This window comes from Podarcis bocagei, assembly GCF_964188305.1.
Source record: "Podarcis bocagei genome assembly, chromosome: 1".
Classification (NCBI taxonomy): Eukaryota; Metazoa; Chordata; class Lepidosauria; order Squamata; family Lacertidae; genus Podarcis; species Podarcis bocagei.
Window position 1 is genome coordinate 48,859,673 of NC_138125.1, and position 27,673 is coordinate 48,887,345.

The following is a 27,673-nucleotide window of genomic DNA, read 5'->3' on the forward strand; positions in this document are numbered from 1 at the left end:
AGTTTTAGAAATCATTTTTGAGGACTACATATATGAATACATTGCCTTAAACATTTTGTTCATCCTTCTCAAAGAACGTATTTCATAATCCAAATACAGTCGTACCTTGGAAGTCAAACGGAATCCGTTCTGGAACATTCGCAAACCAAAACACTCACTTCTGGGTTTGCTGCATTTGGGAGCCGAGGCATTTGACTTCTGAGGTACGACTGTAGTCTCCTATTTTTCAGGGGGGGGAAGCTTTCAACAAAGGGGGAACCCTCTTTCCCCCATATTGTTCTGGGTCCCTCCTCCCCCATGTCTTCACATCTCTACTCTCACCAAATTGCAAAAGGAAAAGAAAATAGAAGTTCACAACTGGTGAAAAACTTACTGCCAGCTGTCATTGATCTGTGCAGTGAAATGCTTGGTAAGCCAGCAGCTGCAAAGCTGAAAAGTATGCTCTTATCAGAAGCCACAGTAAGTAAAAAATAAAAATGGTGACCTTTCTGATTATCTAAAAACACAAGTTGTTCATCATATAAACCAAAGCAAGCATTTTGCAACGCAGATGAGTCAACAGATGTTTAAGCATGCTGTTATTGCATATAGGAGGTTTGTATGGGGAGAAGAAATTGCAGAAGAAATTTTATTCAGTAAGGAGCTGCCAACAACAACTACAGAAAATTATATTTTCAAAGCTTTGGACAGCTTCATAATAGAAAATTCAACAATGTTGAGCAACTGTGTTTGTCTACCAGCAGCTGGTGGAACAGCCGGGACTGGAAAAAATGGACGGATCCAGCTTATTCACAAAGTTGTTCCAAATGCAGCTTTCTCCACAGAGAAGTGCTAACTTCCAAAAGTATGAGTGAAGTCCTGCATTCTGTTCTAGAAAAATGTGCAAAAATTGTTAATTTCACCAAAGCCAGTGCTCTTAATTTAAGATGTTTTGAAGTTCTCTGCACACAAATGAGCACGAAACTATCATTACACACAGAAGTGAGGTGGTTGGAATAGTGCTCACATGCCTGTTGGATCTTCAACATGAAGTCCTGTAGATTCTGATAAATAACAAATCAACACTTGCTCAGAATGTTACAACTCATTGTGGCTTTTTAAGGTTGGCATACCTTGCAGATCTGTCCAGCTGCCTGAATTAATTAAATGCAGCTAATTAATTAAAGTGCAGGGAATAATTGTTACCATTTTTGACTGTCAAAAAATGAAGGCATTCAAAAAAAAGATGCTGAAACTGATTGAGATGTATTTTAGAAAATTCCACTGACATGTTTCTAACTGTTGCGCAGTTCCTTGAGGAAGATCAAACAGTAACAACGGCTTCTGAGCAAACATGCATGGATGGGATTTCACTGTTAATTTCTTTTCTGCATTTACTGCATTCACATGCAGCACCTATGCTTGTTAGTATCATGCAAAAATGGTCTTCAAGCAACTTTCGATCTTGTTTAAGTAGCCCTGGTTAGCAGTTTACATCTCAGTGGAATAAGGGCACTGTTGTTGTAGCAGCAGCAATGGAAGTGCTGCCCCTGTTCCCTAATCTTAGATATCCCCAGTACTATGTGTAGCTTGTGTGGTATTTCAATGGCCCCATTAGGTTTGCACAGGGGTCAGCAAACTTTTTCAGCAGGGGGCTGGTCCACTGTCCCTCAGACCTTGTGGGAGGCTGGACTATATTGGGGGGGGGGGAAGAATGAACGAATTCCTACACCCCACAAATAACCCAGACATGCATTTTAAATAAAAGCACACATTCTACTCATGTAAAAACACGCTAATTCCTGGACCGTCCACGGGCTGGATTGAGAAGGCGATTGGGCTGGATCTGGCCACTGGGCCTTAATTTGCCTACCCATGTGTTTGGACCTCAGGGCCTAAGTCCAGTTCCCTTCAGCCCCCAAAGCTGAAGGAAACCCAGCCAGATGGGTGGGGTATAAATAATAAAACTGTTATTATCACAAGTGTCTCTATTTTCCAGGGACCTACCTGATTTAGAGAAGCCATCCCGGTTTCTGATTTGATCCCGGAATGTCCCACTTTACTTTAGGATGTCCCTGTTTTCATTGGAGAAATGTTGGAGGGTATGGAGTTATTCGACCCCCAAGCTGCCTGAAGGCAATCCTGTATAGGGAAGTTTTAAAACACGTTTAATGTTTTATTATTATTTATATGTTGGAAGCTGCCCAGAGTGCTGGGGCAGCCCAGTAAGATGTGTGGGGTATACATAGTAAAATTATCATTATGGAATGGGACGTCCCTATTTTCATTGGAGAAATGTTGGAGGGTATGTTATTATTAAATGATCATCTGAGGCACTGGTACCTGATGGTGGAAGAAACAGGTGCCTCGTGTCTCTTCCTGATTAATGTTTTTAAAGGGACCCTTCTTGTTCTCCACCTCTGTGTCTTAGTTTATGCAGCAGGCAGGTTAGCAAAGCAGAGTCTTTGGAGCAGTTGGAGAGGGTACGAAAGTGCCAGAGGACCCAGATGCAGGAGGGAGAAATGGGGCAGCAGTGGATCAGTAAGGACACCGAGGGCAGTGGGGGAAGGGAGTATCCCAGGGCAATATGGGATCCTTCCAGACAGCACCTCAGACCTGGCAGTGCTCCTGCAGCCATTGCCAAATATACTCCCCAGTCCCTGCCTTAACTCCAGCTCATTCATTTGCCTACTTGGAGTGAGCAAGTTGAGTAACAAGAGAGAAGGGCAAAGGGTGGAATCAGAAGCAGCATGGAAAAATGTCTGGGAAAGAGACCTCAGCCGTTAGTTGAAAACACACGCAGCAGTACGGGACTATTTTAGTCTTCAAGGTAGCTTGAAAATAGCCTTTCATAACTATCTGAACCATCTCAGCTGACTTAGCGTTCTCTCTCTCTCTCTCTCTCTCTCTCTCTGCCTGTCTTCCTTTTCCCAGTTTCCATAAGCGCATTGCTTTTCACGTGGAGTGTTTTTCCCCTTGAGATTTCCACTGCTGTGGAGTCCTTAGCAGACACTGATGTGACATGCGAACAAAAATCAGGGCTCCGGGGTGCCTTTATCTCCTCCTTCCTGAAATGAGCTGTGACATTCTAAGTTCTGCTTCTCCACAGGCCACCACTCACAGCGCTTTCATTAACAGCTCCCCGTGAACTGAGAGACTTGGGAAGAAGAAACCACAGGGTGGTGCCAGTCTTGAGGAGGGAGAGGACATTGCGGAAGGTTATATTCCCACCCACCCACTGACGTGGGCACAGAGGTGGTGGTGAGGGGCCTTTCTGTCTGGACAAGCAAAGGGTGACCAGTTGGACCTGGGGTCATCCAGTCAAATTCTGTGGCAGGAGAGTCAGGCTGGACAACAGAAAGTACTTCTCCAACCAACGAATGTGTAATTAGTTTATGAAAATGCTGCCACAAGGTATTATGGCAGTGGCCCCTCACATTACTTGAAAAGGGAATTTGATATATTAATTGAGAATATGTTTCTTAGTCATGATGCATATATGGAACAGAGTTCAGAGGCAATGTGGCTGAAGAGGAAGAAGGAGCGAGGGCTCTTGTTTTTATAATTATGCCTGGACCAGAGAAACTAAGTACAGTGGTGCCTCGCAAGACGAAATTAATTCGTTCCGCGAGTTTTGTCGTCTTGCGATTTTTTTCGTCTTGCGAAGCATGGAGTCGGGAAAGTTTTGGAAAAGCTTCAAAAATCACCAAAGTCTTTAAAAACCTCAAAAAAGGCTACCATACCGCGTTCTATGAGTTGCTCCTCGAAGTCAAGTCGCAACTGTATTAATGGTGTTAAGAAAAAGGAAACAAACTTGCAAGACGTTTCCGTCTTGCGAAGAAAGCCCATAGGGAAAATCGTCTTGCGAAGCAACTCAAAAATCCAAAAACCCTTTCGTCTAGCGAGTTTTTTGTCTTGCGAGGCATTCGTCCTGCGAGGTACCACTGTAGAGGAAAATCTCTCTCCCCCTCTCTCTCATAACATGAAGCTGAATGTTGGAAGATTCAGCACAGATAAAAGAAAGCACTTCTTCATGCAGCACATAGGTAAACTATGGAACTTGCTGTCACAGGGAGCAGTGGTGGCCACCCACTTGGATGGCTTTAAAAGAGGATTGGACAAATCCATGGAGGACAAGGCTAGCCGCAAAGGCTATGTTCTGCCTCCAAAAGGCATCATGCCTCTGAATCTAGGAATCACAAATGGGCAGAGTGCGGTTGACTCATGTCTTGCTTGCAGGCTTCCCACAGGTTGGCCACTGTGAGAACAGGATGGGCCATTGGCCTGATCCAGCAGGCTCTTCTTGTATTAGCAAAATCCATTTTGTTCCTGTCTAGTAGATGGTGTATAGTACGAGTTTCTCGACAGCATTCCCTTCATGCAGGCAATTCACCTTTGGTCCCACCTCCAACCCCGCAGTATTTGTTCATTAAAACTGTCTGGCTACTACTTTTGAAGTCGCCTTTGCTGACCTTGACCTTTGTCTTCTTATATCTGCTGTTAAGAGAAGGCTGCACCAGTGGTATCACTATTTCTGAGCTCTTTGTCGTGCAGCTGTCTCCCTAGCTATTAAATAGAAAATGTTTCACTTTGAGGCTCCCGAGACTGGATATTGGTTTGTTTGTAAGACATGTTTTCCAGAACACAGTGCCTGACCTCCTGGGAGGCATGAAGAGATGGCAGGGGGAATTGTTTGCAGGATGTAGCAAATGCCTGGCTTTTCTGTGGGGAAAACAGCAGCAGCAGTAGAACCCAGGATAAACGTTAGAGAAAAGATTTAAGTGGAAACCGTGATGCTGTATTGAATAGCCTTTTGTCTGCTTGTAACTCAGCATGAATTACCGTGGAATCCTATAGCTGTCTACTCAGCAGTAAGTCTCTGAGTTCAGTGGGGCTTACTCCCAGGTAACTGGGCATAAGATTACAGCCTTAGGCTGCAATTTTATGACTGGCTGACCCATCGTTCTACCCGGACACTGAGGTCCAGCACCGAGGGCCTTCTGGCGGTTCCCTCACTGCGAGAAGCCAAGTTACAGGGAACCAGGCAGAGGGCCTTCTCGGTAGTGGCGCCCGCCCTGTGGAACGCCCTCCCACCAGATGTCAAAGAGAACAACAACTACCAGACTTTTAGAAGACATCTGAAGGCAGCCCTGTTTAGGGAAGCTTTTAATGTTTGATGTATCATAGTATTTTAATATTCTTTTGGAAGCCGCCCAGAGTGGCTGGGGAAACCCAGCCAGATGGGCGGGGTATAAATAATATATTATTATTATTATTATTATTATTATTATTATTATTATTATTATTATTATTATTATTATTATTATCATCCAGTGCCTTTGCCAGGCTCATTTTTGTGCTCCTCCATTTCCTCCTTCCGCTTTCCGGGATTTGAGTTGAAAAAGAAAAAGAAAAAAGAATCAGAAAGGGGTGAGAGGACAGAAAATGGGTTTAGAAATGCTGAGAAATAGATCTACATTTCCCTCTGGTTTGGAGGGGTGATAGGAGACTGGGTGGGATCCCAGCCGCTTCCCAGCATATCCCTCACAAAAACTCACTGTACTGGCACCTACTAAGAACATTTATGTTTAGACAAGCCCTCCCAAATATGGGGAAATCCAGACATAGGGTAGCCCACGTTGGCAGTGCCGTTTTTCCTTTTTTGCATAAAAATAGCTCAAAAATGGCTTTTTTGGCTTTTCTGTCCAAAAAGCTCAAAAACCTTGGGCAAAACTAAAAAGTTTGAAATATGGCACTGATTTCAATATTTTTAAATGGTTGCTTTAGCCATTTTTACTGATAATTTTATTGTTTTGTTCATTTTGTAAACTGTTTTGAGGGTTTTGGGGGTTTTTTTTTAACAATCTAGTGGTGCATCAATTTTATGAAACAAACAAAACAAATCAATAAGGGCCACAGCTCAATGGAAAAGCATCTGCTTTGCTTGCCAAAGGTGGCAGGTTTAGTCTGTGGCTCCTCCAGGTTGGGCTGCCAGTGCCTCTGCCTGAAACCCTGGAGAGCCTCTGCTGTTCATTGTAGGCAATAAGGAGCTAGATAGAGCAGTGGTCTGATTTAGTATATGGCAACTTCCTATGTTCCTATGAGGCCCCCACATGTACTCATGTACTTTTTCCGTGTTTGACTATTGGTCCTTCTAGCAAATCATCGTCTACTTTGACTGGCAGCAGCTCTCCAGGGTCCCCTCAGGTCTTTTCCTGCTGCCTGTTTCTTTTAACTGGAGACTGTGTGGATTTCAAGCTGGAGCCTCCTGCATGCGGCACTTGTGCTCAACCACAGGGCTATACAGAACAACAAACCCCTGTGTTGCAAACTTAACACAACAAACAACACAAGCAACACAATGACCAGTATACTAGATAGCACTGCAATTCTTACTGCATAATATACATAATTTAGTACAACAAAAACAAAATGTAAATTCTCTAATATATTTGAAATCAAATGAACACACGTCTGTCAATCTTTGAAAGTCCGTAGAAGTACAATAAGTCTATAGTTGAAACAAAGTAATAGATGCTATCCTGTGGGCTAAGTGGTAAAACTTTTTAGGTGTTCATGGTGCCGCAGTAGTAAGTGAATAACAACGTAGGACAGTGATCCCGGATAATCTGACTGTTTCGCTGGAATCTTCTTCAGCACAACCCATAGATTAGAAAAATGCACAAGGAGCAGTGGTCATATGTACCACATATGGATATGTACCTGAAGCATCTGTAACCCAAGGTACCACTGTATACATTTTAATCATCATCATCATCTCAACTCCTGCGCTTGGGCACCAGGGCTCCACTTGCATGATAGCCCACTCTCTTTAGATAGGATGGGATTGCATCCGTGGGTCTGTTTGTTAACAAGAACACATACATGGGATCATGCTATACAAGCAGTGGCAGGAATGGGAGGCAGAGGTGAATGGAAGGCTCCCTCCAGCACCTCACTCCTTGTGCAGTGGAACCGGCCCTTACCTCTGACTAGAAAGCCGCAGCACAGAAATCTCTCTCCCCCTCTTCTTTTTCTTCTCAAAACTGCTTTCCAGTTTGGCTCAGTCTGGAGCATGTTTTGCTTAGCAAGGTTCTGTGGTAGTTCAGCACTGAGGTGAATTGGCAGGAGAGCAGAGGGGAACAGCAGGTGCTGATGGAGGTCACGGCGGAATTGCATTGGCAGAACTGAGCCCAGGAAGGTTGCCAGCCTCTAGAGGCATACTTTGTGCGCCCACAGTGTGATCATTACAAGCAAAATCCATAAATCATCAAAGTTCCTTCAGCTTTGTTGCATCAAAATTTTGGAAAGGGGTTTTAAAACACCCCGTTACTGCTAGATTAGCCAGCGGTTGAATCTGATGTAAAAAGTACTTAGCAAGAATTATACAGTGGTACCTCGGGTTACAGACACTTCAGGTTACAGACTCCGCTAACCCAGAAATAGAAGAACTTTGCTTCAGGATGAGAACAGTAATCGCGGTGCAGCGGCAGCGGGAGGCCCCATTAGCTAAAGTGGTACCTCAGGTTAAGAACAGTTTCAGGTTAAGAATGGACCTCCAGAACGAATTAAGTTCTTAACACGAGGTACCACTGTACATAGAATGCTTTAACAAACCATTTATCCTTACAGGGTGTGTGGGATAAATCTCAGACTCTGGGTTTTATTTACACACACACACACACACACACACACACACACACACACACACACGTTTTTGTTGTACTGTCAGCTGCTTTGAGTATTTTGAGGGGAGAAATGGAGAGGGAAAGCTTGGGTACATAGGAGATGGCAGCCTGGAGAGGACATTCTTAGTGGCAGCTCCCAAAATGTGGAACTCCCTCTCCACAGAGGTGCATCAAGCATCTTCATTATATTGTTTCCATCATTTGCTGAAGACCTACCTCTTCATGCTGGCCTTTGACAGTTAAGACTTGTCTGATTCTTTGATGAACATTATTTGGTTTGTTTTAAATAGTTTAACTTCAGTAGACTTTAATATTATATGACCACATCGTTCTAACCTTCCCTGGGACCTTTTGGGAAAGGGCAAACAAGAAGCTGCCTTGTACAGACTCAGTATTGATCCATCAGTATTGTCTACACTGACTGGCAGGGTTCTTTCATGGAAAGAGAAGAGATGCCAGGGGTTGAGCCTGAGACGTTCTGGATGCAAGGCAGATGCTCTTCCACTGTTTGCCAATATGAAGAAGAAACAACCCCTTTCCATTCTATCATATATAAGTCAGTAAAATCGTCCATATATAAACCCAACTGAAACACAAGCTCTTTTCACAAAACCTAACCAGCCATTCTGTTTCCTCTTCTGTCTTTCACCATAAAATCCAGTGTGAAAGAACAGGGTGCTTGATTAGACATGATTTGGTCTGATCCAACAGGGCTCTTTTTATCTACTGGCAGTCGCCTTGTCCTCTGTCCAGGCAGTTTGTTTGACTGTCCAATATCTCAGTCACCCTCAGGCTTCTCACAGTGTGTGGTATCCTGAGGCTCCTTTGTCAGGCTTCAAGCCACTTCTTCAATGTACAAATGCCAAGTGTCATTTGCCCACCATGTGAGGTATAGAAGAGGAGACTATTCTTCCAGCCGCTGAAACTGCAAGATGAGCACAAGTTTTGTGTGTGTGTTTTTTTTTGCTTTTGGAACATTCAGTGCATTCTTCTCAGTAAGTGGAGTTTTGCAAAACTCTTTTATATTGTACCTGCCTTTGTGCTGCAAATCATTTCTCATGTTTTCCCCAGTCTCTCTTCATTCCAAAAGTATGGTCAATACACAGGGAGGTATGTGGTGTTAGGGAAGGGATAGTATCTCTAGAGGGCTCACATTATGCTTCTTCTGGGGTAGTTTTGGTCCCCACCCTGTACTCATCTCTCACCTGTGGCTCTTAGAAGCTGTCAGCATGCAGCAGTGAACACACCTCGGGAAACACCTTCGCCTGGCCAGCTAAACCAGATGACAGTGGCTGATGGGTCTCAGACCCTCAGAGGGTTAGGGACTTCCCTTGCATGTGACGGCAGGCTCTGGTGGACCCAATACTGGTTCTAATGGTCAAGAAGGCAGTTTCTGCACATGCTGGAGAGGGAAGTGAGGGGCAGAGGGGTCTTGTCAACCTGGGAAGGTAGCACATCTAAGAGAAGGAAAACTCTGATCCTAAACATCCACTGCCTTGTGGGATATCTTTGGGAGAAGAAAAGGCTAAGGAGTAAGTCCTACACAAATCCGGAGTGGAGTCCTTAAGACAGTTGGATGGTGTCATGTATGCTTCCTTCCGGCAACTCCTGCAGCGAAGCTGGTGCCAAATGTATTGCTCTGCTTTCCTTTGGACCACACCAGTGAGGCCAAGGGGGGCGGGTGTCTGTAATAAAGGCAGCTCAGCTCCTCCATACAGACTGGCCAGGCCTGCACTCCAAGGAGGTCACTTCGGTGCTTTGAATGCAGCAGTTTGACTTCAACCCCAGAGAAGCACTCCATTGTCTCTGGTGCCAGCAACAAAGGCTAATATACTTGTTTTATTTTGGCATTATTTCTCTCCCACTTTTTTTATCCAACACATCTTTCAGGTCCCCCCCCCCTTTTTCTTTTTTGTTGTCAAAAAAAAAAAGCAGCTGTCGCCAAAGAATAGTTGCCTCGTTCCAAACCTGGTACCAGGTGAATCTTCCCATTTATCTGTGGTGACCTGCTTTGAAGATTGTTCTATCTCCTGAAATTGCATCTTATCTTGAAGAAGGAGCTGTGGATTTCTAAATGGAATGTTTTGGTGCATTCATTTTTTTATCCCTTTCAATAGAATAACATGATTACACAGTTCTGTGGTTGGGATAAGGCAAGAGATCTACTTGGGAGAGCATAGCAGTGGCCACTGACCTTAAATTCTTGAGAAGATGAGAGAAATCCATGGAGGAAAAGGCTTCTTATTCATTTATTTATTTGCAGATTCCACAAGAAGCTGTACAATACAATAAAATGCAGGAAACTCAATAAACTAAAAACAATAAAGCCATTTTTGGACTGAAAAGCAATAAAGTCATTCCATCAATGGCTACTAGCCATGATGGTTAAATATCACCTCCAGTACCTCAGGAATAGATGCTTCTGAATCCCTATTACTGGCGGAAAACTCTCAGAGAGTGCTGTTGCTCTCATGCCCACCTTGCAGAATGCTCAACTAGCAGGTGGGCTTTTGGTCTGATCCACGTCTCTTCTTGTGTTATTAATAGTGTGGGACAAGCCACCGCTTTTCTTTCTTCTGTGCTTTCCAGATGGCTTTGTGGAATAACAACAAAGGGGCTCTTGCAAACCCTTCTATGGTGTCCCCTTGCCCACCATCTCTTTCCTCGTACTTCCCTTGAAGTTTCTTTGCTGACCTACCATGAAAGGGAAAAGGTGTCACTGCAGTTCCATGGGTGTGAAGGCACAATGTTTACCTGGTGCTGTTCAGAGACAAAGTTATGATTCATAGGGAAAGAGCTGTCTTTGGGAATTAGATACTCTGGGCAGTGCCAGCCAAGGGCTACAAGAAGTCAAGCGAAAGCGTAGCATGACTCCAGGGGTCTTTCTCTCCCTCACCCCCTTTCTTAATAATATTCAGTTTCTGGCTTTGCTGTTTGAAATCCCTACAGACATTTCAAAAACAAAAAACCAAGCCTTCTCCCACCCCTACCCCAACTCAGTTCTCAACCTCCTTTTCTTTCTTTTCCCAGGCGGTGGCTGATGCTGATCTCGTTTTTGCTTAGGCATGGATGAGTCATTCGCATGCGTACGTCAAGTTATTGGGCGGCGGTGGGGGGGGAGAGGGAGGAACACATGTAGAGCTGTAGAAAAAGAAAGGGCAAAGAAGTAAAGCGACTCTGTTAGCTAGCAGTGCTTGCTTCTCATGGAGACCTGTTCTTGTATGCAGAGTTGGTGCTGAGGGTCTGCATGGTCAGGAAAGCGCCAAGGGGCCGCAAACCAGCAGGGAACCCATTGATAATAGCTCCCTGGACCTGCTGCTCCTCTTTGCTATTGCAACCTCTTTGCTCACCTGCCTCTCACTCAGGCCGAGACAACAGTGGAGGTGGGCAAGATGAAAGATCTGTAGATGCTGCTGCCTTGTTGCTCATTGGGCTCTCTGCCTGGTAGGCAGGCATGTGATTGCAGTGATGATGATGATGATGATGGGGAGGAGGAGGAGCCACAGCAGCCGGTGATAATGGTGGTGAGGAGGGAGCCTAGCTGAGGGGTGGGGGTGTGACCCATGGAAGGAGTCTTGCCCAAGGGCCCTCCAGAACTGGCTTAAATGTGTGGCTGTAACCACGATTCTCACTGCTGGAACCAGTATCTGATTACACCATCTTAGTCTGATGGCAAGGGTAACTGAGAGAGACTCAGGTAGTGTTCCTTGACCCTAGTCCAAGGGCAGTTCTGGTAAGTCCCCTCATCCCAAGGGTTTCCACTTCTGCAATAGGATCCCCCCCCCTGCAGTGCACCCCACAGCCTCCCCAAATCTGCTCAAGAGTGTTGGGTGAACCCCTAGAACAGATTTAGCAAGCTGCTTTGGGAGGAGAGGTTGAGAATGTTCCATTGCAAGTGGAGAATTCATTGCACCGACAGAACATTTTCCTCAGTACTCCATTGGACTTCACTCCAACAATGTATATGCATGCAGCAGACAGGACTTCATGTGCACACCTTTGGTCAAATAATTGACAGTAGCTCCATTTATTTGTGTATGAAACCCAGTTCCTCTCTTGAACAGCTCATTAATGCAGAACCGCAGCAGTTGGGTGAGATGAGACCACTCTCCTTTATTGTACTAGCTGCACTGGCTTCCAGTCTGTTTCTGGGTACCAATTCAAGACACTGGCTATCAGCCCTAAAGCCCTAGACAGGTTGGAACCAAGCTACCTGAAGGACCATCTTCTCTTAAGCAGATCTGCCTGTCCTTTAAGATTAGCTCTTGTGCCGCTCTTGTGTATGAGGTTGCCTTCTGAGGCAGGGTTGGTGGCAGTGCAGGAGAGGGCTTTCTTTGTGGTAGCACCCTCCTTCTTGCTGTGGTCTCAGACTTTGAGCTTTTGACTTGCATAATGCACACTTGCTAAGTATTTGGGTTGAGGGTACTGCTTAAGTACCACCCTACTTCTCCATGAACTGTGAGGGTATATTAGCAATGACCCTCATTTTGGAGGGGCTGGAACCAACTTGTAACCCAGGTCCCCTTCCATACATATGCCCAGTGCTTTTTTTCCTGGGGGGACGCATACCCCTAAACATTTTGTGAGTCTAAGTTTGGCCTCATTGAGGGGCAGTATTTCAATATGAGTAGGAAAATGAGAGTACCCCTAAACATTTTTTAAGAAAAAAAGCACTGCATATGCCACACATGTTTGTCATTTTGAAATTATGTTAATGTAGGGCAGGGGGTGCATAGAGTAAATGCTGACTTAGGCCAGGCAGATGGACAATAGAGTGTAGATGCAGAGTAATTTCAAGGGCCTACTTCAGATTGCAGGGGGTGTGTGTCTTCAGCAAGAATTTTCCCTGCATGTAGAAAAGTAGGAAGTCGGGGGGAGACTAGGTTTGAACCTTTCTCCCTGACAGGTTACTTTTCTGTGTGCAGGGAGATTTTTAGCTGGCAGAGCATTCCACCATGCAGTGCCCTGCCTGTAGTCTGAACTGATATTTTCCCAGAAAGCAGAAATACATGAATTCTCCTCATGTTGAGACAACGTGCACTTCATTTGCTGGGCTGCTTCTTCCACTGCTCTAAATATGGAACATTTAGGGAGGAGCACTTTGTTAACTTCCTTCCAAAATATGTCTATCATCTACCACTGTGTACTTTTTAAAGAGATTTTGTTAAGATGTGCATTGCTAACCAAAACAACACTCATTTCATAAGGCGGAGTGCAAATGATGGTTTTGGCTCCCTTCCTTCTTTGCTCAAAGGATACTTCATATTGAGGTGCTCCTCTTGAAATTCTGCCCTTCAAGCCGTGAGAGAGGTGACCTTTCTGAATCATGCAGCATTCATAGTTTCTGTTCCCTGACAGTGTTGCATTTATTCGATGTTGTGCCTGTTTGAAGATATTTCCGGAATCTTGAATCCAGCTACAAGACTGACCTGCAGGACTGCGGATATCCCCCGTCTCAAACTAAGAATGAACACTGAGCGAGAGGGTGGATATTTTTAACTCTGAGACATGTGGCTCGCTTGAGAAAACTGTGTTTTGCCTCAATGAGGGAACGTGTGAGGATTCACTGAAGGGGAAGGCACACGTGTGGATATGTTTTCCAGATCTTAGCTGATGAGACCTGGGATGTAGAACAAGCTGGCTGCACGTGTCCAAACCCCAGGGGGGAATCGACTTTGTAACAGAACTCCAGTGATCCTCACATGTTTAGGGCGAGCTTTGAACTGCGGAGGGGATGCAATGTGTTGGAAGAATACAGTCAAACTGCCAGTGGAGAGGCTGGTGCATCGAAAGGTAAATGGCCTCTCCCACGGGGGAGACAAACAAAGCCGTGTGCTTCTGGGTTATGCCACAAACAACTTCATGTTTCATTTTTCACTGCTTCTTCAACGTATGTGCTTGTGAACATTAATGGGGATGTGCTTGTCAACAGTAATGAGGAAGGTGGGAGTAAGAGAGGAGATTAAATGCAAGCCCTAACCACAGCCGTGGATAAATGGTGAGGGGTAGGTGGCAACGGGTACTCCAGGCAGCAGGGTTTGTACGGGCTTTTGTAGGAGATTCCTTTTTTCCCCCAAGATGGAAGGAGTGATGCAGCTGATCTTGCAACGGTTCGCCATGCAGTTAAATCAGGGGATGGGGTGGGGAGCCACTTCTCACACACAGAACTCCCCATTTTTAATCTTGAAAGGGAGGTATGCACTCTTTCCCTTGGCAAGAAGGTGGAGGCAGGTGAAAGACTTCATGTAAGAGGCAGGGAAGGGAAGATCTCCCAGGCTGGGAGGCTGGGAAAAGAAAGGGAAGCTCCCAAGTGAGAGCTGGGAAGGTCCACCTCTTTTGGTGTGAGATAAGGGTTAAGATCCACCTGTGAGAGAGGAGATTATTTGCAGCTCAGATACTCTAGGATGTTATAAAAGGAAAAGGAAGGGGAGCTGTTTTTTGCCTTTAGCTCTGGTGCTACTACAGTGGTACCTCAGGTTACAAACGCTTCAGGTTACATACGCTTCAGGTTACAGACTCCGCTAGCCCAGAAATAGTGCTTCAGGTTAAGAACTTTGCTTCAGGATAAGAACAGAAATCGTGCTCCGGCGGCGCGGCGGCAGCAGGAGGCCCTATTAGCTAAAGTGGTGCTTCAGGTTAAGAACAGTTTCAGGTTAAGAACAGACCTCCAGAACGAATTAAGTACTTAACCCGAGGTACCACTGTACTTCCTATGATCTTTTGACATGCAGGTTGTTGGGCATCAAAAACCACCGACAGACTGGTCTCAAATCTTCGGCCAAACCCATTGCAAAACAGAAAATACTTACAGTTAATAAGATTTCCTTCTGTTCCTTGACTCCGGAAAGTCCTTGACCATTGCCCCATGCCAGGCTAAAAACCATACCTGAGAGTACTTGGAGGGAGGAAATTGGCTTGATTTTACTTGCTTCACAGTTTGATATTTCAGTGCTTAGTATGAACCTGTCTGTATCAGAGATAGTGAATTTCTGGAACCTTTACATTTGCTGGAATTTATCTCGTTTCACTTGCTAACTTTCTGGGGTTTGGGGGGGTTTGTAGCAAATTAACAACTTGTTAAACAACAAATTTTCTGGATAGTAAGGATGAAAGCCTGGTGGAAAACCCATCTGATGAACTGGTAAAGAATGCGAATCAAGGTAAATGTTTCACATTTTCCTTCACAGAATGGAACGGAACCTAAGTTTCAGAGGAAACGTACTTCTGAATCAAAAATAGCAGTGCTGATCCGCTGATGTTGCCCTTTCTCTTGGTTTTAGAATACAGTATGTTTGAAGTAAAATATGGACTGAAGAGAGAGAGTGGCAGGATCCATAAATTTCTTCTGTACTACTGAGAATAACTCCAAAGGAAGTTCACACACTTCTTTACCATTTTGCTCCTTCAGCTAAGCTCAGCCACCATGTTAATCTCTCGGGGAGTGGGGGGGGGGAGAGAAAAGGATGCTTATCATTCAGTTCCACACTTCTACCCAGAAGTAAGCCCCGTTGAGTTCAGTAGTGCTTACTCTCAGGTAAGTGTGCATAGGATTGCAGTCTTAGCAGCCTATTTCCCATATACGATACTGTACAGTATAGTTTATTCTTCTACTCTTTCACTTTCCCAATCCTTGTGGCGGTATTTTAGATTTTTCATAAATCACTCCCTGAGATATCTGCATGTTGAAGCAGTTCATGCAAAATATTATTTCCTGCAGGGAGGCTTAGCACACATTGTACATAACATTCTTGAGGGAGAAGAGGGGAAATAAATATAGCTTCATTTCTTCCAGCAGAATGTAGTTTCACTCTGAATCTCATCCTAGTCTTTTGCGTCATTTTCTTTGACTATGTATATATGCCTACCTATCTCTGTTCTCAGAATGTGGTATGTGCTTTTCATTTTACATTCTTGAAGTAATCATACTTCGCCTCTTATGGAACCAACCAAAGATTCTCTGGATTTTATGCTTATATATTATGTGTACACAGCAACACACTGGAAGAGCCAAGGTTTCTATTTGGCTCCCTAAAGAATTATTACCGTATTTTTCGCTCTGTAACACGCACCCGGCCATAACACGCACATAGTTTTTAGAGGAGGAAAACAAGAAAAAAAATATTCTAAACGAAACAGTGGATGTATGATTTTTGTGGTTCATGCTGTGGCCACAGACATGTGATCTGACGGTGAGTTTGGGGTAGCCAAATGCAAAAATCCTGAGGATCCATGTGGATCCATGCTTTGTAACTACGTTTTTGTTTTTTTTATAAATATTTATTAAAGTTTTCACAGTATTACATAATGAAAAAGAAAAAGTACAAAATAAAAAACAACTAAAAATAATTCCATCTTTTCGTCACTTATCTTTCATTTACTTGTTTCCCTGACCTCCTCATACCTCCCTTTTTTGTATTCCAGTTCAATTTATTAGTTCAGCAATTCCTTTCCCTCCTTATTATCCTGATCTTTAATCTTAATATATTGTAACATTAAATTTTTACCTATTAAAAATCCAATTTTTCCATATTCTTTTAAAGCATTACAGCTAGAAACCACTTAACTTCAATCAAACATCATTCTAACATTCATTAATTTTGCAATATTTCTGTAAATAGTCTTTAAATTTCTTCCAATCTTCTTCCACCGACTCTTCTCCCTGGTCTTGGATTCTGCCAGTCATTTCCGCCAATTCCATGTAGTCCATCATTTTCATCTGCCATTCTTCCAAAGTGGGTAAGTCTTGTGTCTGTAACTACGTTTTTGCACCACTGCGGCCCCAGGCAACAGTGGGTGCGTGATTTTTTTGGTGCAAGTTGTAGCCATGGGCATGCTATGTGATCTGATGGTGAATTTGGGGTGACCCAGTGCAAAAATCCTGAGGATCCATGTGGATCCGTGCTTTGTAACAGGCTCTCTGTCCCTCTCTTCTCCCCAGTCAGTGGCTCTTCTCCCGCTTTGCTGTTTCAAAGCAAGCAAAGCGAGCCACGAAGGAAGGAAGGAAGGGGAACCATGGATCCTCTGCTCACGACTGCAGCAGATCTCCCTGCCATCCGTAGGCATTCGCTCCATAACACGCACAGAAGAAGAGATATCCAAACTCCTTGGAACTCATGTCTCCTTACCTGAAGAGCATGGCTTAACAACAACAACAACAACAACAACAACAACAACAACAACAACAACAACAACAACAACAACAACAACAACATTTATATATTACCCTTCATCCAAAGATCACAGGGCAGTTTACAACAGAAAAACAAAACAAAATAAAAGCATAAAATACATAACATAATAGCAAAAAAGAAAAAAGAACACATAGCCCATCACATTTTAAAGGCCGTAGATTGTTTAATCAGCCAGCCAGGTTTCCCATGCAAATATGTTTCTTGCAGGGCTAACCTTCCTCTTAAAGCACCCAACATGTTTGCTGGTAAAATTACACAATTCAAATAATAAACTTGCATGATTTCTTGAATTTAGAGACAATGTCCTTGTTGCAGAAATGTGGGTTTTCCAGTTATAGCATTGTATAATTTAACCATGGTGCTTTTCAGCAGGCATTTATTTTTTTTGACCTCGTACCTTCCACTCCCAAATTCACTTTTCTTTTCAGTGCACCATCAGGGCATATGCAGAATTTCTAATTCACAGATGCAGAAAATGTGCAGGTTCCCAGTTAGTGTGATTTCTAAGAAAGTATGTATTTTGGCCAATGTGGAGGTGTCATGATTCCTCTTAACTTTCCCACCACATTTCCTACAAAGCTGGAGAAAGAAAGCAGCGTGGTTATAGCAAACTGTCAGGAAATCATGGCGGAATAAAGTCACAGCATGAATAAAAATGCAAATGAAATTCATGTAATAACTAATTCATATGCACATTTGGGTGCTTCTGCTGCCAGCAGTGTTTCTCCTGATCCCTAAAAGTAGGTGTGGCAAAATCATTGATCCTCGGTTAATGATCTTCACTTTCTCATCTATCTGCTCAGGCAAACCTCTATTGCCAGTGACCTTTCAAAAATCCCTTTAGCTGCCCGGTGTTAACTTAATATTATGTCACAGTTTAATGGAATCTATAGCACATAGCGGGACAAGTGTGTAACGAATTAACATAGCAGCAGTTTCCATGAGGAGTCACAAGATCAGATTAAGCTTTGTGCTGCTGAAAGATGCTCTTTGCTGTCCACAGCTGATGCGCTTACAGGTCTGGATAAAATATTGCTACTGAACCCTACAGAGCTCTTCATTTCTGGATTTAGGGCAAAATCCATGGGATATTGTACAGCTATAGTTCCTGGTGGATTGCATCTGTAGGTAAATTTGTAGTGTACAGTGCTTCACTTTATTCTGATCTAGCTCTCCTGACAGAATAGCATACAATGGTACCTTGGGTTACAGATGCTTCAGGTTACAGACACTTCAGGCAGGTTACAGACTCTACTAACCCAGAAATAGTACTTCGGATTAAGAATTTTGCTTCAGGATGAGAACAGAAATTGCGCGGCGGCAGCGGGAGGCCTCCGTGGTACCTCAGGTTAAGAACAGTTTCAGGTTAAGAACGGACCTCCAGAACAAATTAAGTTATTAACCTGAGGTACCAGGTTCACTTTTGACCCTCTGTTCTTGTGAACTGGATAGTCTCTTCTTCCATGGTAGCTTCTATATTAAGGGAGTGCAAAGTTGTCCTTTCCTCCTAAGATCTTCAGGGACCTGGAAAAAGACCTTTTCAGAGGTTGTGCTGCACCTAAGCAACACCCTAAGCAGCTTAAAACATTTTTATTAATTCGGGCTTTAGTATGGAAAAGAGTACCCGATCCCCTGCCCCAGGTTTGTGATATATTGCATTGCATCTAAAGCACCTTAGTAGTCTTGGCTTCACCCATAGAATTCTGGGAATTGCAGTTTGTCACAGAGCTACCGCTCCTACTTCCCTTAGCAGAGCGTGCTAAATGTATGATGTGATAGCGACCATTGCCGAGATATATGTGTGTGTGGTGGCTGTATCCTCCTCTGTCTGCTTGGTTTTTTCTCTGTGTTCTGCAATGACATGAGGGGCACATATGAATATGGATCGTCATAAATTCCCCCTATTTCTTCTTTCTCTTTGTAACTGCTGTACTTGCAGCTTCTCCAAACTTGCAGCCTCGTAAAAGCCATAAATTTAGATCTTCCACATGAGTATTGGGAGCATTTCCATGATTCCAAGGATGTCAGCGCTGCTGACTCACTAGAAGTACCGGAGGCCAATATGCTGTGATACTCAGTGCTGGTGGGGAGGAGGGAATGAACATTGCAAAGATTGGTTGATAGATAAGGTCACCCAGTGCCTCAAGTAACCAAATAAAACTATCTGGGATGTTTCCCTCATGTCATTGCTCCACACAGGGGAAAAACAAAGAGCAGCACTCCACACATGATGTGTGGCTTAAAACAGCTTTAACTTCATTCACATACCGTACCATTTCAAAAGGCTTGTTTCAAAATAGTTGCTGGAGTATTTCTGGTTAGATTTCTCTCTCTTATCAACATGGTTTTTTATATTTAAGTGTGTGTGTGTGTGTGTGTGTGTGTGTGTGTGTGTGTAAATGTTAGAGCTGTATCTGCCCTCTCACCAATGGTCAACCTCTCAAGTTAAAAAAGAACAACTAATATGGTTAAAGCAGAAACTCATGAGTTTATATTTATATTCTCTCTCTCTCTCTCTCTCTCTCTCTCTCTCTCTCTCTCTCTCTCTCTCTCTCTGCTGTGTCTGCACTTCCTGTCGGGAGGAAAACTGCCAAAATATCTCCTGACAAAAACATTCGTGTCAAATGTTAATAACTAAGAACAAACAAGAAAATCTAAAAAATAAAAAATAAATAAAAATTGTTCAGTTCCATTTATCCAAGCCATCTGAAATGCCACAGAGCCCAATCCTATTATTATGTGTTGGCTGCTGTGATGCGGCTACGTCTTATTCACGTTGCTTCAGCAAGTGGGTAGTGCTATCTGGAGGGGAATCTTTTGTTTAAATATCTTTCCCAATAAATAAATATTTTCTCCACATAGAGAACTAGCATGGCATCCTAAAATAAGTTCCCCAGGCACGCTAGCTTTCTCTGTGCAGGAATAATATAAGTGTGTGTGTTTGTACACATACACAAACACACTATATACAAACAAACAAACATGTAGTTTCCCTCCTGCAATAAGGAGACTGTCACTATTTTTTTCCCTTTGGGATTCATTGAATCATAAAATCACAGAAGCATAGAGTTGTAAGGTGCTCCCAACCCCCTGCAATGTAGGAATCTCAACTAAAGCATTCATTCGCATACTGGCAAATTCACATTTCATAATTAAATTTGATCTGGAGCTCTTACACAACAAACTCACGACCCCCAAAATTTGAGCTTTTGTAATAGGGAAAGTAATGAGAAAATGCACGAATAGTATGGGATCACATTTGCTTGACACAACGTCATCTAACCTCCCCATAAACAAATCAGAATGGGTGCTCAGTGAATAGATGGTGATGTCTAAGCTCCCCACAAACAAACAGCAAAAGTGCCCAGTAAAGAGGTAATCTAGAAGCACTAAATGCACCACATGATTCTGTTGATCATTTACAGTTGACTCACATCTTACACATGGGTTACGTTGCAGGGACAGCACGTAAAGCCAAAATCACAGATAGTCAAAGCAACCCATTAAAATCCGGAAAATTGCCTGTAAAAAGCACAGCTCAGCACTTACCAGCGACTTCTCTTAAGCATTTGGGCTTGCTTACTGGGCTGTGGGAAGCTCTCACGAGATCTCTCGGGGCTGTCCAAGATCTTGCAAGAGCCCCCCAAAGCCTGGTAAGCAAGTCCGAGAGCTTAAAGTTTTTTATGCACCAGTAAAACCCAGTACAGAAAGAGCTTTTAAACTCTCCGCCTCCCATGTGTTTAATTTGTGTTTCAGTTGGCCAGCTTTCAACTTTGTAAAGTTGAAATCACACATATGAAACACGCATAAGTTGTGAGTCAACTACAGTGGTACCTTGGGTTAAGAACTTAATTCGTTCTGGAGGTCTGCCGCCCCGCTGCCGCCCCGCTGCCGCGTGATTTCTGTTCTCATCCTGAAGCAAAGTTCTTAACCCGAGGTACTATTTCTAGGTTAGCGGAGTCTGTAACCTGAAGCGTCCGTAACCTGAAGCGTCTGTAACCCAAAGTACCACTGCATATTTATTAATCGCATTTACACGCCACCATACAACCAAGTTCTCTACTTATGTATCTCTGCTCCTTGTATTTGTAGAAAGTGCAATTATAGTTTGTTTTCTATCGGAGAGTAGTGCAGCCACCAAGAATGAGAATGAAGGCCTTTTTTTATATAAGTACAGTTCATCAAGCGTACAAAGGTATCCGAATCCCTCCCATTCTTGGTCCTGGCTAGGATGAGCAGAAGGTGTTTTGGTGTGAATCCTGGCAGATGCTTCAGCGTTGTGACAGAAGCAGCTTTGTGGACCACGTGGAAATACTCGGAGGGGCATCCGTGTTCTGCATACCCCTCTTTTAAGACATACTTCCTGAAATATGGAGCTTTAAATCACACGTTCTTTGTGTCCTTTAAATCACTCAATTATTTAGAGCCCTTTTATCACTTCAGCATTGGCCATTCTAGCTCAAAATCTCTGGAGAGCAGAGTTTGGGGCAACCCAGCCAGATAGGAAGGGTATAAATAAGAATAAGAATAATATGATGGTGATACTTCCTTTTTTCCCTGCTCTGAACCTTCCATTTGGCTTGATGGAGTGACCCAAGGTTATAGAGAGAGAAATCTCCCTCTCTGCTTTCTCCACACTATATACATAAGTTCAGATTCCTCTATCATGCCTCTCCCCTTGCCCTTTACTCAACCTTTCACTAAACTAAATCGTCACCCCACCAGACCTGGAAGGGATCATAACCTAGGGACCTGAAGAAACTGGGATTTAGCCCATACAGCACCTGACGGACAAAATTCAGTTCCTCCCAACATATAGTGTCTGTGTATCTAGCCATGCCTGCTAGCAGACTATCAGTCTGGCACTTTTGGCATGGTCCTCGCTAGGCTGTCCTCCTGGGGCTCAGATGACAGCATAGCTGCTGCAAGCCAGAACTGAATGGCATTATTGGAGGGCCGCTGGATAGCCTTGCTTGATGGATTGACAGAGAGCTGCCTACTAGGATCAGGGCAGGAGAGCAGAGTGTGAGGTAGGTCAGAACAGGGTTGACAAAACTATGCTGGAAACCTTATATCTGCTGGCTCTGTATTTCCCTATATCATTTAGGATTGTATTTCAGTGTTCACTCCCTACCAGACCCAGAAGCACATGGCAACAGTATTTAGCTCTTTTTCCCCCATCCCATTTTTATGAATTGTCATAAATGGGGAATGCATGGGTCTGATGAGGTATACAGTGAGTGCCCTATGTTTGCCCTGACACAGTTGCTCAAAATTGTAATAGAAACTAGGGGGATTTGGTGCCAAGGAACATCTCCTTTTTCCTTCGGGACACAACCACTTGGCTTACTGTCCTTTTTCCTACCTCCACAGTCCTTCTGAATAAACTGCACAAGCTCCCCATCTCAACAGTGGTGGAGAGGGCAGGTGGGTGTTGAAAGTTTCTCTGCCAATGAGCAACTCTGCAAAAGTATGGAATCTAAAGTAAAGGTAAAGGGACCCCTGACCATTAGGTCCAGTCGTGACCGACTCTGGGGTTGTGGCATTCATCTCGCTTTATTGGCCGATGGAGCCGGCGTACATCTTCTGGGTCATGTGGCCAGCATGACTAAGCCGCTTCTGGCGAACCAGAGCAGCGCACGGAAATGCCGTTTACCATCCCACTGGAGCGGTACCTATTTATCTACTTGCACTTTGACGTGCTTTCAAACTGCTAGGATGGCAGGAGCAGGGACCCAGCAACGGGAGTTCACCCCGTTGTGGGGATTCAAACCACCAACCTACTGATTGGCAAGTCCTAGGCTCTGTGGTTTAACCCAGAGCGCCACCCGTGTCCCGAATCTAAAGTAGATAAGAGTTATTCTTTCCCCAACCTGCAAGTAACTGAGAGCTCACCCACACTTCTGTTTGTGCTGCGATTTCCAGGCACAGGTCCAAGGGCTTCTTCTTTCATCTGCCACTTTCCCCAGGAAAACCTGCAGTTTACTGCTGAATTCTGGAGCAAATGTCTGTCCGTTTTTCTACGGATTGATGATTCAGCAGTAAATTGTGGGTTTTCCTGGGGAAAGTGATGGGACAACAACAAAAAACCCTCTCCGACACATGTTTGGCTGATCCAGTTTTCATCCACCTTCATGAAGAGTGCCCTTTGAGCTGTGAAAAATTGAAGAATAGCCTAGGCACCATCTTTCTCTGAAAGATTCCGCCTCCCTACAGATAGCTGCATCTGATACAGTTAGAACATGCAGTATTTTTGTCTTACCTTCCATCCTTGGATCTGCAGTGCAGTTTTCTGCCTTCAACTTTTATGAGATCCCAGGATGCCTCTTTTTACTGCCACTTCACACACTCCCAGCCAGCGGAGGTGGGTACTCCCCTTGCGTGTGCACAGACTTTATTTCTGCAGCTCACCCCACCAACAAAATAGGAGGGGAAAGCCTACAGGTCTATTTGCTGTGTACCCAGATTGCATGATCGGCTAATAAGGGAAGGGGGGCACCCTTGCTTTTTTTTTAAACCACATGGAATGTGAACAGCCCTTGATAATGTGTTTTACAGTTCTGGAAGAAAATGGTTTGGACTGTAATGCTAAGGCAGGTTATGAGAAGCTGAATGCCATGGCTGACTTACCTGTGACCCTCCAGATATTGTTTGACTTCAACTCTCATCATCCCTGAGCATTGACCATGCTGGCTGGCACTGATGGAACTTGAGAGTTCAAGCAGTAGATATGGGGAGCCGTGTGGTAGCCAGACTTGCTGTAGGCCAACATACAGTGATCTGCACCACACCACATGCTTCTTGTGGATGACCCGCATATCCATGTGTGACCAAGCCATGGTATGAGAGGCCATGACCATGGCTGGAGTGATTCCCACACCAGGGCCTGCACAGCACCAGAAGAAGACTCGGTACTGGAATGTCCCATGATAACGCCGTTTCTGGTTTTAGAGGTACATGGCGATCGTGCGAATGTAAGCAGCCTGCCGCTGCAGAGGGATCAGAGGCCATTGAGGCAGCCTGAGCTTCTTTGCAACTGACAGCGTCCCCAGGGGAGAGACACACAGCAAGGAAGGAATAGCAATAACGTGCAAGGGGCACAGCAAGTGGGAGAGTCCAGGGACATGAAGTATTTTGAAATGCTTAGTGAGAGAAGGAGCTGTCAGAACTATTTCTTCTTCAAAGTAGAGAGAGCACTTTTTGTCCAGCAAACCCCTCCTGGAAAAGCCTGAGACAGCTGTATTCAAGTTGAACAGATCTCCCTGTCTAGACAGATGCACGGAAAGGAACTTGCACCAGCAGCAGACCAATACATGGGGGCCCCATGTCTTCTTTGACTTGCAACTCATTTCCCTTGTCCCATCTCTGTGCTGTACCTGAATCTTCTAGCATGTGGTTTGGACCCACAGGATGGCCCAAATACTTGATTATATTGCTGAATATGGAAAAGTGTGTTCTTCTCAAGCACTGAATTTTTGGTGTGTCTCTCCCAAAAGTATCGCCTAGCCATGGGACAAAATCTACAGGTTTTTTTTAAGCTATATATAGCAGTGACATGTGGAAGACATGGACACCTTTCTCTGAGTTTTATACACATGTCTTCCAAGAGCGACAGGGAACCTGTGGCCCTCTGTGTATTATTGGACTCATCAGCCCCCAGCCAGCATAGCCAGTGGCGAGGGATGCTAAGACCTATAGCCTATAGCTGGAAAGCCACAGACCCCCTATTCCTATCTTATAGTATATGAAAATGCTGGAACTTTACAACCCATGCATGCTCATCACTTGATGGCTGCAACACTAAAGGGATGGGGAAAGGGAAAGAGCCGTTGGAGATCAAAGCCCTCTAATAGATACGTTTTTATCACTCCAGCAGTGTTCAGTATTCAGGTACAACTCACCATATATTAAGGTGATGGAGGATCAAGTGGCATATACGCATGTGTGAATCAGCCTAGCTCAATTATCTGGACGCTAGACACATGTAGAGCAAGAATCTGGAAATAATCATGTATCATTTTTCCAATATAGAGGCAGCGTTCATTACTGTTCCAGCATTACGCTTCCGTGTAACCTGAGTCGTGGGTGAAATTCCCAAGAGTCTTTTTTAGAAGTACTAAAGATAACTGTTCTTCACCTCTTAGAATAGATAAGAAGAAATCAAGTCTCTGGATCTGTTACAAAAAAGTATAAAGGATTAATTCCCGCTGTTTAAAGGCAGCCTATTAAGCATCAGAAAGAAGTTTTATGCGTGGCCAACCAAGTAAGCCAATGTTCAGTTGCCATTTATTTTATTGTTCAAAGTGTTCTTGAAGATAGGTGAAGATCTCCCCCTCCCTCTGTGTGTGTGAGAGAGGGGGGGGGAGGGAGTGGGGGTGGAAGGGAGATCTCAAGGTGACCATGTGAAGCTGAGCAGATACCATGAAAGCGAAATCTCTCTCCTTATAGCAAGAAGTGCTTGTGAGCCCCTATCTTACATCCTGCTGCCCCCCCCCACCCTGTTACATCTTCTCTAGGCAGGCTCCCCCTGTTCCTGATTATGTGCTGCTGTGTTCCTGAAGTGGTGGTAGGGAAATGTTTGATATATTATTCCTGTAGTTAGGAGGATATCATGATGAGTTAAGTGAGTTTAAAACCACAAACTGTGCACAGTTTTATCAGGGTTGCTTTCTGCTCTAGCAGTGCTGCAGTTGCAAAGCATGGGGTGGAATGTGAGGGAGAAACCCGCCTTCCTTGCTTTGTGTGCCATATTTCTCTCTGGTCTCTCATTCCCCATATATTTTTGTCTGCAAAGCTTAGAGGTTTCTTGCGCATAATTAGAGTTGTTTTTACTTTGGAATAAACTCCACTGGACACAGTGCGAGCTACTTCTCTCTCTCTCTGTGTGTGTGTGTGTGTGTGTGTGTGTGTGTGTGAATAGGACGGGGTTGGGAAGAAAGGTGCTTAGAGTAATATACATTACCATGCAAAGCGTGGGCGGGGGGGGGGTAGTAGTTCTGAGACTATTAAATCCAGACTCTGAAATTATCTAACTACACCACTGCTTCAGAGATAATGCTTGTGAGCTTTCTGCCTTGACTTACTCAGAAATATACTGAGTTCTCTGCTGGATTTAGCCACAGGTCCATTCAGAGTGGGAACAGCAGGGTGGCTAGACTATATGTGATGATAATTTTGAATGCTTTTCTGTTGCTACACAGAAAAAAATAAACACACATTGCCTGCCTTGGTGGTCCCCCGTGTATGCTCCACCTCACCCCTGGAACTGCAATGTGGGGTAACACTTAATTGATCTAGTGCAATGGACTATAATCCACAAAAGTTTGTGCCAGAATAAATGAGTTAGTCTTTAACATGCCATGAGGCCCTTCATTGTTTCTACAGCCTCAGACAATCATGGCTATGCTTCAGGAAATATAGTCTTTCAGTCGCTCCCAGCTTGGGAGTTGCTCAGGTTTGCCTTCTCATCATGAACCTGAATCTTGCCTTCTCTCCATAAACTTGAACAAACAAATGGTTTGTGTGGAGAATTGCTATTGGGTGACAGAGAAGGCAGAACTGCTCAATACCTACTTTGCTTCTGTCTTCATCCAAAAGTTAAGCAGTGCCCAACCTAGTGGTAACAGAGTACACAATGCAAGGAGGGAGCTGCAGCCCAGTATAGGAAAATAGGTGGTAAGAGAACACCTAGCTACTTTAAATGAATTCAAATCTCCTGGGCCTGATGAACTACACCCAAGAGTACTAAAGGAGCTTACAGGTGTACTTTCAGGTCCTCTTTCTATAAGAGGATTCTTGGACAACAGATGAGGTCCCTGCAGACTGGAAGTGGGCCAATGTTGTTCCCATCATCAAAAAGCGGGGGAAAGAAGACCCAGGTATCTACCAACTGGTGAGCTTGACATTGATACCAGGAAATGTCCTAGAACAAATAGCAGTTGGTCTGTGAGCACTTAGAAAAGGATGCTGTGATTACTAAGACCCAGCATGGGTTTCTCAAAAACAGGTCATGCCAGACAAATCTCATTTCTTTTTTTGATAGAGTTGCTGGCTTGGTGGATCAGGGGAATGTTGTGGATGTAATGTATCTTGATTGCAGTAAATCGTTTGACAAAGTCCCTCATGATATTCTTGTGGATAAGCTGGTAAAATGTGGGTTGGAGAGGTAACTATTAGGTGGATTTGTAGCTGGTTGACTGATGAGACCACAAAGAGTGTTCACAAATGGTTCATTGTTATCCTGGAAAAAACTAACAAGTGGGCTGCCACAGGGTTCTGTCCTGGGTCCGATGTTGTTCAACGTCTTTATAAACAATTTGGATGAAAGAATTGAGGGGAGGCTCATCATATTTGCAGATGACCCAAACTGGAAAGGGCAGCAAATGGCCCTGAAGACAGAATCAGGATTCAATATGACCTTAACGGATTGAAAACTGGGCCCAAACTATTTCAATAGGGACAAATGCACGGTTCTGCACTTAGGCAGGAAGATATGCACAAATATAGGATGGGGGGGGATGACGCCGACACCTGGTTTGCCAGTAGTATAGGTGTAAAGGATCTAGGGGTCTTAGTGGACCACAAGCTTAACATGAGTCAACAGTGTGATGCAAAGCTAATGCTATTCTAGGCTCCATCAACAGAAATACAGAGGTGCCTTGGTTTAAGAACAGCTTAGATTAAGAACGCTGCAAACCCGGAAGTAGGTGTTTTGGCTTGTGAACTTTGCTTTGGAATAAGAATATGTTTCGCTTCCTGTTGAGTATGTTCCATTTGTAAATTGAGTCCCCCACTGCTACGGGAAAGCACACCTTG

General features: G+C 44.1%; 1 protein-coding gene across 4 annotated transcripts in view; it reads left to right on the forward strand.

Moving 5' to 3' along the window:
* Positions 1-27,673, forward strand: part of SLC8A3 (solute carrier family 8 member A3) — a 172,129-nt gene that overhangs the window by 75,676 nt on the left and 68,780 nt on the right. The window contains exon 1 of one of the 4 annotated variants that reach the window (XM_081186000.1): positions 25,104-25,121. The exons of the other annotated variants lie outside the window; for them this stretch is intronic. The gene's annotated coding sequence lies outside the window, so the exon portion shown is untranslated. Of the gene's footprint in view, positions 1-25,103; positions 25,122-27,673 lie in introns of those variants that run through there. 4 annotated transcript variants of the gene reach the window in all.